Source organism: Haliotis rubra, unplaced genomic scaffold (assembly GCF_003918875.1).
Source record: "Haliotis rubra isolate DU_JTF1 unplaced genomic scaffold, ASM391887v1 Scf30, whole genome shotgun sequence".
Lineage (NCBI taxonomy): Eukaryota > Metazoa > Mollusca > Gastropoda > Lepetellida > Haliotidae > Haliotis > Haliotis rubra.
The window spans coordinates 2,454,318-2,468,782 of NW_025766969.1; the positions used below are offsets into that span (position 1 = coordinate 2,454,318).

Below are 14,465 nucleotides of genomic sequence, written 5' to 3' on the forward strand. Positions count from 1 at the left end.
GTTATGCATTACGCTTATATCATCTCTGCCTGCATCGCACTTATCATCTCAGCACGTTAACATTTGATGTACACTCCAGTCCAATTAGAAATATTAGAAGCGGTGGGGTGGCCAAGTGGGTAAAGCGCTCGCTCGTCAGGACGAAGGCCCGGATTCTATTCTCCACATTGATATTATTGCTGAAGCATTGTTAAAAGCGGCGTGACAGCATACTCACTCACGAATACCTTCTAACACCATCAACGGTATCGTCTACACCTGGTGATGAAACAGTATTCCAATTTGTTCGCATTTGGAAGGGATTCATCAGACACCCGTCTAAACATATTGGGCAACTTCGGCAATTGGCAGGGACGAGAAGCTTCAAAACACGTTTCTCTAATAGGATTCAAACTCCTACTTTAAGTGTGAAGATCCACAGCTCCGGTTGTAAGACTCTGCGCTGTCCTCGAAGCACTACGTTCTGTGCGAGGAATTGTCACCAATCGATATTCCTAATCACCTGAACGTGTCGCACAAACACCCAAGTATGGACAGCCTGCATGGCTTCCTATAGCACCAGCATGCGCAGTAGCACCTTTCCCTAGCACTGTATAATGGCGAAACAGGCAAGGGGACAGATTAGCCAATGGTGGCCACTGAACAAGTCTGGCCTCATCCTGTCTCTATGAAGCGATCGATGAGACACGTCCCGCTCGACTGATTCCAGTCCAGGGCGTCTATCTCTGTCCGTGGTGCAGGTTTGGTTCCGGGATCTGTAGAGAACGCCTCAAGCTTCCCTACTGGACTACAATACCGACTTAATGAGTGGCACGACGTCACCGCCATAATTGATCACGTGACCAGCCCGGGCGACACCGTGTTGTAAGGAACCAGAGGACGAGAGAAGGCCTGAGTGGAGGAACCCTGGATTCCCTTACAATTCTTATACCCACAGGTAAGGTTTATTCCTGACTCTCAGTCTTCCGAGTTCCGCCATCTTCCCCAAAATCGTCTGCTGCCTCCATATCGGGGATTGAAGCTGGCGACCACCTCCTCTTTCACCTCCCCCAACACCATGCTATTCGCCGTCAGATCAGGGCATTGATTCCTCATTATGAGGTGATCGTCATCTCATCCCCTAGAAGAGACTAAAAGACGGGCTTATTAGGGCAAAATTGTATTAGCGAGTGTATATGGTGATGCTGATTCCCTTCAGCCTTCAGCTCCGACTTCCTCACCTGTCATCTTCTACCATTACCATAATATATTCATTCAAAGTAGACTTATATAAGCTATTCCGCATCTTAGCCAAGCCATCTACCTCTACCCGGGGTCCGAATGACAACCTAGGGGCATACAGACCCTGCACCAACGCTCCAAACATCAGTGCCACAGTACCCCATTCTACACTTTCCCTATGTCTAAACCCTCTATGCGTGCATAAATTAAAATTTATATTTCAGACGTAGATTGCTTCTTTTCTAGTAAGGGGATGTTGCAGATCGGGGCTAAATGTTTTTATTGATGCATAAATATTGGTCTTGTATGGAGTGACCTTCTGAAGCAAAGGTATCCCAGTATTGGTAGTAACATGTTCCATAGATGGTGCATAAATTAAACTCTTTCGTGTGGTCCTTCCGAACATCCTTGAACTTGTGAAGGAATGGAAGCAGAATTTGTGTCAATTTGGCTACAGACATCTTCTCTTGTCGATGGCGAAGCATGGATGTGCTTAACTTGTTTGTCCATCTGTCTGTCGCTCCGTGACTGTGCCGGGTCAGATTGATGGCGATTGTGCAGTTTCAGCAGTCGATTCAGTGTATGAGGACGCGAGACCCTTCTATTGATTTCAACTGCTGATGTGGGACTAAAGGAATTTAGATCAGGTTCGTTTTCCCAGTAGCTGTCAAAACATGGCCTCCATGTTGGCAGACGACACAAACAGGAGGCAATAGATGCAGACGACAGGTTACGCATATACCGGATAACGATATTCAGCAAGGTAATGTGATTATTTTTCATTGAATAATTCCGTCTACAACGTGGTGTTTCAAAGAGTCCATATTATTCCGTGTACCGCTGTTACTGGTTCCGATTCGATAAACCCAGTGCACAAATGATGATGTCATGTGTAAGGATATAAACGAGATAGCAGGTGTTCCCTTCCATATTATTGGTCTGAAATCAGCTACATGTCGTGTTCTGTTAGACATGTATGTAGGTGGAAAATCTGTTGTTGATCCCGAGGCAGACTACAGCAGACGACAATTTGTTGTAAACACCAAGCCGGTTACAACATCGATGCTCTGGGCGCTTACATGCCAAACATACGTCATTCGTACGGTATTTTCAAATGGAGCATATTTTGTATGGTTAATTAAGTTGCTTCATCATTAATAACATATGGTAGTGTGATGCATGTGAAAGTACACACCAAGAGACAAGGTTCAGGCAGGTTTTGGCAGGATTTCTGGATTCTGAAAACATTCGAGGATCTTGGGTTCCACATCAAGGATCTCGGTGTCGAAGACATCAGGCACAATGCACCAGTATTTTGTATCCTAAAATGGGCGTTCATGTTACAAAGATGTCATAAATATTTTGTCAGGCACTGCTTTAAAGTCTTGTTACATCTGTGATATTAGACGCCACATATGTTAGTAATGGCAATAGAAGTATTGATTTTATATGCCATTTGTAATTCAACACTGTTCTGCTGGTCGCGCTTTTGGTGACGTTTTGTGGACAATTTCGATTAGAAAGATATACTTCTAGTGCACACAGGTGGAATTTGTTCAAAGCACTGACCCGTTCCATGTGGTGCGAGCTGGTCGCGCAGTACAAGTTGGTTGTCCTAGGGTTAATGATTAATGGCAAACTTCACATTATTGTGTGTTTCAGTGTACAGCTTCTGTTATAGGTTGGTTGGGAGATTTAAGGACGACAAACTTCTGATAATCGTGTCTTTGGAGTGCATGAATATAATTGGTATTCAGGGTCATGAATTCCCTTCGAGTAGATTAATAGCTTTATCGAGATGATGATGTCACTGAATGAGTATGTGAGTATGGTCCACGACATACATGATAGGCCTCTGATATTCGGAATGGAACACAGACTTTATGCGAGACTAGCAAATGCATGATTTACATGCCTATGATGTCACCAATCTTTTCGATGAGGTTGCTTAAGGCTATAAATTCTTATAATATGAACACATAAGGATATCTACCATATCAAGCACTTTCATCATACTCTTCGCCACAGTATCGCTAGTACTGTATTGCAGTGAACTACACGTTGTGGTCGGGCCTGGAACAGACAAACCACTTTTAATAGTACTATGTGTTATGAAGAAATACAGCCTGGGCACATGGGACATCGGTCAACCATTAGGACTGAGCCGCCATATTGGACATCTGATGCCCATTTACACATCAGTCTTAGTCAAGCTTTCTGACCTATATGCTTGAATTGGCCGAGGAACTCAGTATTGGTTTGTCAAATAATGTTATTATGATTCGTTGGAGGATCAATGCTTCTGTATCGATTGAAACATTGATCATTGTTTCCAAACTGCATTTTACCTCTGAATTGTCATTCTTCATGTACCGCCAGAAGAGTCACCATGCCTGGCTATATAAGCGGAATTATTTGAACGGACTTCGATATTTTTAACTTTAGTAAAATAGTAATTCATACTACATTGTTTAATATGGAAAGATCAAACGCCAAGCAAATACGACCCATTCGATTCTCATTAGGTTTATTTAATCGACGTCATCGGCTCGGGATGGTCAAGGGACGGACGGAGGGTTAAAATAAGTTTTGAAGGCTGTATCAATTTATTCAAGATAGCCCCTTGAAACAATGTTTGGTGAAGATCCGAGACGGTTAGATGCGGTGGGGCACAATGTTGATTGTTAGTGTGGAAATCGTTACCAGTGCTATCTTCCATTGGGGTACCTTTGTGTCGATCAGACACAAACTATATGCTTGTCACAGGGCAATGAAATATACACTATATCAGGATAGGAACACAATAGTGGGATGTATATGCTGATGTGCAGCTCCAACTTGTAAGGTCTTGCTTCTTTTTGACGTTATTTATGAAAACATCACCCCTGCCACAGTGCTTGCGACAACACACCAAACTGACACAAACTGCCTTATTGCGTTACTGCTTCTGACAACATGACATATCCACACAAACATCCATGCTCCATTACTGCTTTTGGTAACATGCCAAACTGACACCGACGGAAATGCTGCATCACTGCTTATGAAAATAGACCATGATGACAAAATACCAGGTTGTATTTTTGCTCATGATAACATGTCATACTGACGCAAACTGCCATATTGTATTATTGCTCATGATAGCATGTCATACTGGCGCAAAATACCATGTTTAACTTTTGCTCATTATTGTCATATCGATGCCAGTTGCCATGCTGCATTACTGCTCATGATAACATGCCATACTGACGCAAACTGCCACGTTGTATTATTTCTCATGATAGCATTTCATATTGATGCCAGTTGCCATGCTGCCTTATTGCTCATGATAACATGTCATACTAACGCAAACTGCCATGATGCCTTATTGCTCATGATAACATGTCATATTGACGCAAACTTCCATGGTTCATATATGTCATATTGACACAAAGTGCCATGGTGCATTATTGCCCATAACATGTCATATTGACACAAAGTGCCATGGTGCATTAGTGCTCATAACATGTCATATTGATACAAACCTCCATGGCTCATTATTGTTCACAACATGTCATATTGACACAAAGTGCTATGGTGCATTATTGCTCATAACACAACATGTCATGGTGCATTATTGATCATACAAACTGCCATGGTGCATTATTGCTCATGATAACATATCATATTGACACAAACTGCCATGGTGCATTATTGCTCATGATAACATGTCATATTGACACAAACTGCCATGGTGTATTATTGCTCATGATAACATGTCATATTGACACAAACTGCCATGGTGTATTATTTCTCATGATAACATGTCATATTGATGACAGTTGCCATGCTGCATTATTGCTCATGATAACATGTCATATTGACACAAACTGCCATGCTGCATTATTGCTCGTGATAACATACTGCTTATTATATACTGCTTATGATGCCATGCCTTACTGACAGTAAAGGTTCATGCAGTTCTTAATCCATTGGTGATGATCCCTCATGCGTGCACTCACAGATCACGTTTGTTATTACATTGGTATTGCATGTGAGTAATCGTTCCCATGACAACAAGACCTTAGTGTAAGATGCTTCTCAAATGCCCACGACCCCTTCTCTCACAGAAACTATGGTTATTCAGACAATAGCAAATATGAAAAATGTTGCATTGTTTTTATGACTTTATGTTTATATGATAACTGGTTAGATTTATAACATCAACAACAAAACTCATAGAACGTGTTGCACCGTTCCTTACGGCCCTGTCTATCATAACTGCTTCCACATTAAGGCAACAACAATGCTTCTGCAATATGTTGCACTGATCCTTACGGCCCTGTATATGATAACTGCTTCCACATTAAGGCAACAACAATGGTTATGGAACGTGTTGCACCGACCCTTACGACCCTGTATATGATAACTGCTTCCACATTAAGGCAACAACAATGCTTCTGCAATATGTTGCACCGATCCTTACGGCCCTGTATATGATAACTGCTTCCACATTAAGGCAACAACAATGGTTATGGAACGTGTTGCACCGACCCTTACGACCCTGTATATGATAACTGCTTCCACATTAAGGCAACAACAATGCTTATGGAATATGTTGCACTGATCCTTACGGCCCTGTATATGATAACTGCTTCCACATTAAGGCAACAACAATGCTTCTGGAATATGTTGCACCGACCCTTACGGCCCTGTGTATGATAACTGCTTCCACATTAAGGCAACAACAATACTTCTGGAATATGTTGCACCGACCCTTACGGCCCTGTGTATGATAACTGCTTCCACATTAAGGCAACAACAATACTTCTGGAATATGTTGCACCGACCCTTACGGCCCTGTGTATGATAACTGCTTCCACATTAAGGCAACAACAATACTTCTGGAATATGTTGCACTGACCCTACGGTGCACCGACCCTTACGGCCCTGTGTATGATAACTGCTTCCACATTATGGCAACAACAATACTTCTGGAATATGTTGCACCGACCCTTACGGCCCTGTTTATGATAACTGCTTCCACATTATGGCAACAACAATACTTCTGGAATATGTTGCACCGACCCTTACGGCCCTGTGTATGATAACTGCTTCCACATTAAGGCAACAACAATGCTTCTGGAATATGTTGCACCGATCCTTACGGCCCTGTGTATGATAACTGCTTCCACATTAAGGCAACAACAATGGTTATGGAATATGTTGCACCGATCCTTACGGCCCTGTGTATGATAACTGCTTCCACATTAAGGCAACAACAATCCTTCTGGAATATGTTGCACCGATCCTTACGGCCCTGTATATGATAACTGCTTCCACATTAAGGCAACAACAATCCTTCTGGAATATGTTGCACCGATCCTTACGGCCCTGTATATGATAACTGCTTCCACATTAAGGCAACAACAATGCTTCTGCAATATGTTGCACCGATCCTTACGGCCCTGTATATGATAACTGCTTCCACATTAAGGCAACAACAATGCTTCTGCAATATGTTGCACCGATCCTTACGGCCCTGTATATGATAACTGCTTCCACATTAAGGCGACAACAATGGTTATGGAACGTGTTGCACCGATCCTTACGGCCCTGTGTATGATAACTGCTTCCACATTAAGGCAACAACAATGCTTCTGGAATATGTTGCACCGACCCTTACGGCCCTGTATATGGTAACTGCTTCCACATTAAGGCAACAACAATGCTTCTGGAATATGTTGCACCGATCCTTGCCGCCCTGTATCTGATAACTGCTTCCACATTTAGGCAACAACAATGGTTATGGAAAGTGTTGCACCGATCCTTACGGCCCTGTATATGATAACTGCTTCCACATTAAGGCAACAACAATACTTCTGGAATTTGTTGCACCGATCCTTACGGCCCTGTGTATGATAACTGCTTCCACATTAAGGCAACAACAATGCTTCTGGAATATGTTGCACCGACCCTTACGGCCCTGTATATCATAACTGCTTCCACATTAAGGCAACAACAATGGTAATGGAACATGATGCACTGATACCTGTGTCCTTTAATACTCATGTTAATAACTATATTATGATAACTACATTCAGTACTGCTTCTCTATTATTACAACTGCATATACTACTCTTCCTACGGTATTATGATAACTGATGGTATTACTCACGCTACGGTATTAAGATAACTGTTTATACCACTCATGCAACGGTATTATGATAACTGTATATACTACTCATGCTACGGTATTATGATAATTGTTTATACCACTCATGCTAAGGTATTATGATAACTGCTTATACCACTCAATTTACGGTATTATGATAACTGATTATATCACTAATGCTACGGTATTATGATAACTTTTATTCCACTCATGCTACATTAACTGTATGATGATAACTGTTGATACCACTCATGCTACGTTATTATGATAACTGTTTATATTACTCATGCTACGGTATTGTGATAACTGCTCATATTACTCATGCTACGGTATTATGATAACTGCTTATATTACTCATGCTATGGTATTATAACTGCTCATATTACTCACGCTACTGTATTATGAAAACTCTTTATACCACTGATGCTACGGTTTTATGATAACTGTTTATACCACTCATGCTACCTTAACTGTAGTATGATAACTGTTGATACCACTCATGCTACGGTATTATGATAACTGTTTATGCCACTCACGCTACGTTATTATGATAACTTCTTATATTACTCATGCTACGGTATTATGATAACTGCTCATATTACTCCAGCTACGGTGTTATGATAACTGCTGATATCACTCATGCTACGGTATTATAATAACTGTTTATACCACTCATGCTCCGGTGTTATGATAACAGCTTATATTACTCATGCTACGGTATTATGATAACAGCTTATATTACTCATGCTACGGTATTATGATAACGGTTTATATTACTCATGCTATGGTATTATGATAACTGCTCATATAACTCATGTTACGGCATTATGATAACTGCTTATATTACTCATGCTACGGTATTATGATAACTGCTTATATTACTCATGCTACGGGATATGATAACTGCTTATATTACTCATTCTACAGGATATGATAACTGTATATATTACTCATGCTACGGTATTATGATAACTGCTTATATTACTCATGCTACGGTATTATGATGATTGTTTATACCACTCATGCTACGGTATTATGATAACTGTTTATATTACTCATGCTACTGTATTATGTTAACTGTTTATATTACTCATGCTACGGTATAATGATAACTGTTTATATTACTCATGCTACGGTATAATGATAACTGTTTATATCACTCATGCTACGGTATAATGATAACTGCTTATTTTACTGATGCTACGGTATTATGATAACTGCTTATATTACTCATGCTACGGTATTATGATAACGGTTTATATTACTCATGCTATGGTATTATGATAACTGCTCATATAACTCATGTTACGGCATTATGATAACTGCTTATATTACTCATGCTACTGTATTATGATAACTGCTTATATTACTCATGCTACGGGATATGATAACTGTATATATTACTCATGCTACGGTATTATGATAACTGCTTATATTACTCATGCTACGGTATTATGATAACTGCTTATATTACTCATGCTACGGTATTATGATAACTGCTTATATTACTCATGCTACGGTATTATGATAACTGCTTATATTACTCATGCTATGGTATGATGATAACTGTTTATACCACTCATGCTCTGGTAATATGATAACTGTTTATACTACAGCTTGTTCAGCTTGACCTGAGCTACTCTACATATGCATGACCCGGGAGGTCAAATAGCACAAGCGGCAGATCGGGTGATCTTTATTAAATAGGGGTGCAGAGGATGTTATTAATGTTGCCTCGTGCGAACATGCATACATAGATTCGTTACAGAATTTGTCCCCGAAAACAACACTTCTGAAAAAACCCCAATCATGTCATGTTTTAATTGAATTGTTTATACAGTCATATGCTATCTAGTTTGGTTTGCTAACTTTACAGCTTACAGACGTCAGTTACTTTCACAATCCGATTCACTCTCGCTTTCACTCTGTACACCCAGTTCAATTATCACTTTTTCTATTTCATGTTCAACTGCAATATTTCTGTCCCAGTAGTCGCTTTTCAAATTTTCAACATGGGCACAACAATCAGCCCACTCGTTTACACCAATCATCTGACATAGGTGCACCCCTTCACAATAATAGACCCAACCAGTTGTGACACGGTCACACAATTCATTAGTATTCACTTGATCAGGTCAAGCTGAACAAGCTGTACTCATGCTACGGTATTATGATCACTGCTTATATTACTCATGCTACGGTATAATGATCACTGCTTATATTACTCATGCTATGGTATTATGATAACTGCTTATATTACTCATGCTACTGTATTATGTTCACTGCTTATATTACTCATGCTACGGTATTATGATCACTGCTTATATTACTCATGCTACGGTATTATGATAACTGCTTATATCACTTATGCTACGGTATTATGATCACTGCTTATATTACTCATGCTACGGTATTATGATAACTGCTTATATTACTCATGCTACTGTATTATGTTAACTGCTTATATTACTCATGCTACGGTATTATGATAACTACTTTACATTCATGCGGCAACAACGTGTTTGACAAAGGGTCGTGATCCTGGTCTAATTGCCTGTGGTATTATAACATAGTTGTGGCCGCACTGCTTTCATTATTTACAGTTCACATTATGTATACATCTATGGTTACATCATCACTAGTTAATTGTGTAATGCCTAAACAATGATTGGGTAAATGAAGTAAATAGAAGGAGCTTGTGACATCGGGCTGCGTTCTGGTTGTTTTGGGTGAAAAATGTGATGCCTACTTCTTTAGCACAGATGGAGCGTTCGTTGTAACGATAAGAATATGACTTCTTCCAACCAGTACAACCATATCGAGTTGTTGGAAGAGTTTAACATGAGAATGAACATTTGCCCCGAAACTAAGAATAAAATCAGTTTCATAATGGATCAATGTTTAGACATGCCCTCATAAATATTATTGGTAATATTCCAATTGTGATAGCGTATTGAGTGATTGTTCTCACGTCTACCGGTTCAGTCCGTCACTGCTGAATCTATGTGCTATTTTCAATTTGTTTAACGGATCGATTCCGCTACTCTGGCTTGTATAGTTGTACGGTGTGCTACATTATTCAGGATCTGTGGGAAGGTGATGACGGACAACAATGACTCTACTCTCAATGGCATGGATGCTGGGCTAGGCCAGAACAATGTCAGAATTGTCCTCCGCTGCCTGGGTCTGGTCCCGTTGTAAAACATCACAAGTCTTACATATTTGTTTCACATCCTTTATTGCGTTTTACGATATATTTAGCTTGACGTTCGGTGAGGTTTTATGACATATTCGAATTACCATGAAGGCAGCACTACATCTCGCATGTGTCTTATCATACAGGGGTTGATGGTAGGGGATTTTGCTGTTAGAAATATTACTTGTAATATTAGGTCTTGTAAGTTTAGGTTAATACAGATGAATATGTAGATTTAAGCTGGGTTTTATAGTTCCATAGCTTATAGTGATTGTAGTTTAAGCATAACACTCCCCTCTCTCTCTTCTCTCTCTCTCTCTCCCTCTCTCCCTCTCTCTCCTCTCTCTCTCTCTCTCTCTCTCTCTCTCTTCTCTCTCTCTCCTCTCTCTCAAGTAACTATAATAATATGAAAGCATAGGATGATCCCATTATTCACAGAATAATTGCTGGCATTTAAATGGTTTTAATGTTGACCATCAGCCATTCAGACTCAAATTTCAAGTATATTACTTACCAGAATAAAAAAAGAAACATTTCACTAATTTACTCAAACCAGTTTTTATCCTCCCCAACTCTAAAAACTGTGTGCGCTCATTCTCAGTTTGATGCGTCAAATGTAGCGTCCATTAAATCCTGGCTGTAATTAACATTTACCAACTGATTGTTGCAATTCTTCTGTTGATCAATTACAAAGATTCTTAAACAAATACACAGTATATACTTTATCAGGGGCAGTAGGGTGGCCTAGTGGTTAAAGCGTTCGCTCGTCACGCCGAAGACCCGGGTTCGATTCCTTACATGGCTACAATGTGTGAAGCCCATTTTCTGGTGTCCTCCGCCGTGATATTGCTGGAATATTGCTAAAAGCGGTCTAACACTCAGTCAGTCAGTCAGTCAGTCAGTATCCTTTATCAATACTTCGACGAATGGAAATTCTACCGTGGGGTATCAGTGTCAGTGAATAGTTGTTTTGCTACATGTGTTCACTTAACATTTAATAACGTCTGTTTTAGATAGGTATAGTGTAACACAAAACATCAACTTCATCAGTCTGTTTTAGATACTTATAGAGTAACCAAAAGTACTCAGTCGACTATTCCATGCAGTTCCAGGCTTCTTTGATTAGTTTCTAAACGATTCGGTCTATCTATAGAAAGATAGTACCGATATATCCATTAGCAAATATAGAATATACCCTTTAACAATACATGTGTTTAAATTCCAGGTTGGCATTAACCTACTGACTGGTTTTCAGGGGTCAGCGCCCTGATGGGGTATTATAAACCAGACTATGTTCGCCAATTAACATTTAATCATCTGTTTTTCCATAATAAACGCTTTAGATATTAATGCTACAACAGGGCTTATGCCTCGGTTGTCGACACCCAGACACATCTAATGGTTAATGGCATTGTGCTAAGCGGACGTATTGTTTTCATATAATAAAATAATACCTCGGATTTCATTAGAACTTCTCTCCGCCCACTCGGCTGAAACCAGAAGCTATTCCCCACACGCATGTTACAAGTCGCGTAAGTGCTACTCTTCTACGACTATCCTTCAGTCAACACGCTGGATCCATTATTGGAATTGGGGATTAGTTCATACTTCGTCTTCTGTGGTAGCAGGCTTCACGAAACAGCCAATTGTTTAGCATTAAATATTTAAAATCTATCGTTTTCGTCTGTATAAATACACACTGCCGTCTCATTTCATGGCAAGGAAAAGATGTATATTTCCATAGGCAAAATTGGGATTTGTACAGATCAGTGTGGCTATTTTATTTGAAATGAGGTCAGGGTACGAATGTTTAGTGACAGACAGCAATGTATTTATTTTCTCCTTGAGGTCAAATTCGTGATGCATATACATTCATTTTGTTTATATTCTATTCACAACCATTACTTGTATAATTTAAACGATCGAGTTAAGAAACATGTGTAATCGTTTAACTAATATATTCAAGATACTTACAAGAGTATCAAAATGGAATCCATGAATAATTTTACACACTTTTATCAGATATTTTTCTAATGCTCTGATCATATTCATGGATTCGTCTAGTTAAGATACAAATTCGAAACCAAAAAATATTGAAATGAAATTGGAATGTAATATGTCTTAGGTGTTTTATATCTCATCAATCAGTTGTTACTCTTACAATCTCAACTGGCAGCAGAATATGTATTTCATGAAGCATATTCATTTTGTGCTCGTATTGTCCAAGAGTATGGAAATCCACACAAAATAGTTCCTATGTTGTCATGGCGAGGTGGTCGTGCCTATCTGACAAGCAGTTTCACCTGACGCTGAAGAGCAAGCTGATGGATGAGCTACAAACCAGAGAACAGGAAGAGAGATGTCGAACGCTCCTCGGACGAACTGGAACTATATCCCCTGAGGCGGATGGTTATTTCATTGAGCCTCATCACTTTAAGCCCGCAGCTTGACGCCACACAATCAGTGCAGATGTGTTATAAGGTTTATTCTGAACCAAACACTGCGTATTGTAGATATATTAGTGGGCTTTGGGGTCAGGATTTGATTAGAATCCACCCTACAATGACAGCCATTGTTAAAATCAAAGCCTACAGCAGTACAATCCGAAGTAAATATGCTCGATGAGGTCTGGTGTTACGGCTAGCAGGGCCATGATTGGGACAGCGTTCTTCAAATTATCCTTCATGTGATATATTGAATTTGACGACACCCGATGTAACGTTGTTGCACCGACGTGATATTTCACTCATTAAGGCCTGTATGTACATTCCACATGATCGATATTCCCGATTTCCCTGAAATAGGTCAACATCAGTTTGCCATTCCAGATTTTCTTCACTAATTACCTTTGTTGTGCTGTCATATATTGCGAATTTTGAATATTCTTTGCATCGATTATATTTGGCTATATATTTATCGATATGATTATGTATATTTACTGAATGGGCACAGTAGTAGCTCCGCAGGTGTTGCGTCAAGCAGTGTTCGGTTCTGTTCTCCATAGATGAATTCAAATCCGGGCGTTTAAGGTTCAGAGCTAATAACTCGTATCCGTTTCACCAGCAACAAAACCTTTCCATATTCATAAGAAATGTCTGCCAAAAGCGTTGTCGATTGTATGATTCCGAGCAGATCATGAGCATGTGTTTATGAATCATAATTTGGCAAATCATGATAACAGGTGTTGGCGAAGAGGTGAGCGCCATGTAAATGAAATGTTATAAATATCCAAATATAGTTGACATCTTGTAGCTACAGCTACAGCAACAGCAACATCACACAGTGGCATTCTAAGAATTTCCAATTGTTTAAGACGCCGCAATTCGATGTGAAGAGTTGCCGCTCTTAGTGCGTCAGGAGCATGTGCCTCTGTTTCGAATCCCAGATTCTCACTGACTATGGTATATCGAGGTACATCAACTATACTCATTCCTGTAGGTTTCACTTGAGTGGTAAACGTCCTAGGCCACTTTGGGATCTCCTTCGCATCAGGTGACACGCCATGATATGACTTAAATACTGCGCAAAGGAGCTTTAAACAGGCTACCTTCCGGTACAGAGGAACCAATCTCAGGGGACGATCTACCAAGTTGGATTTTAGACAAAATTACGAATTCGATAATTATAGTTTGAGGGTTGGGTGTTTAACAGATAAGCAATATTTCCATCCGGAAAAATCACCTTCAGGAGAATAAGAAACAGCTTAAGTGGAAAAGGAATAAACGGTAAAATGAGATGCACCCGAAAAACAATCTTTTAGTTAAAAAACCTGCATGAGTGGCGTCTTGGTGTTGCTTCACAACTTTCGATGTACTTTTCAGTGATTCACCACTATTTTGCCCCTTTTTGTCAATGAAATCTGCCTCCTGGTTTTTTTTCTGTATTTACATATTT

The 14,465-nt window shown here is 39.8% G+C and overlaps 1 protein-coding gene across 13 annotated transcripts in view; it reads left to right on the top strand.

Annotated features, from left to right (window-relative positions):
- Nucleotides 1-569: 569 nt before the first annotated feature.
- The window catches only part of LOC124282593 (potassium voltage-gated channel protein Shaw-like), a 133,763-nt gene continuing 119,867 nt past the window's right edge, over nucleotides 570-14,465 (top strand). For 4 of the 13 annotated variants that reach the window (XM_046718607.1, XM_046718606.1, XM_046718608.1 and 1 more), the window contains exon 1: nucleotides 573-937. The gene's annotated coding sequence lies outside the window, so the exon portion shown is untranslated. Of the gene's footprint in view, nucleotides 938-1,715; nucleotides 1,985-14,465 lie in introns of those variants that run through there. The other 9 variants (XM_046718611.1, XM_046718613.1, XM_046718612.1 and 6 more) reach the window with 4 other exon arrangements.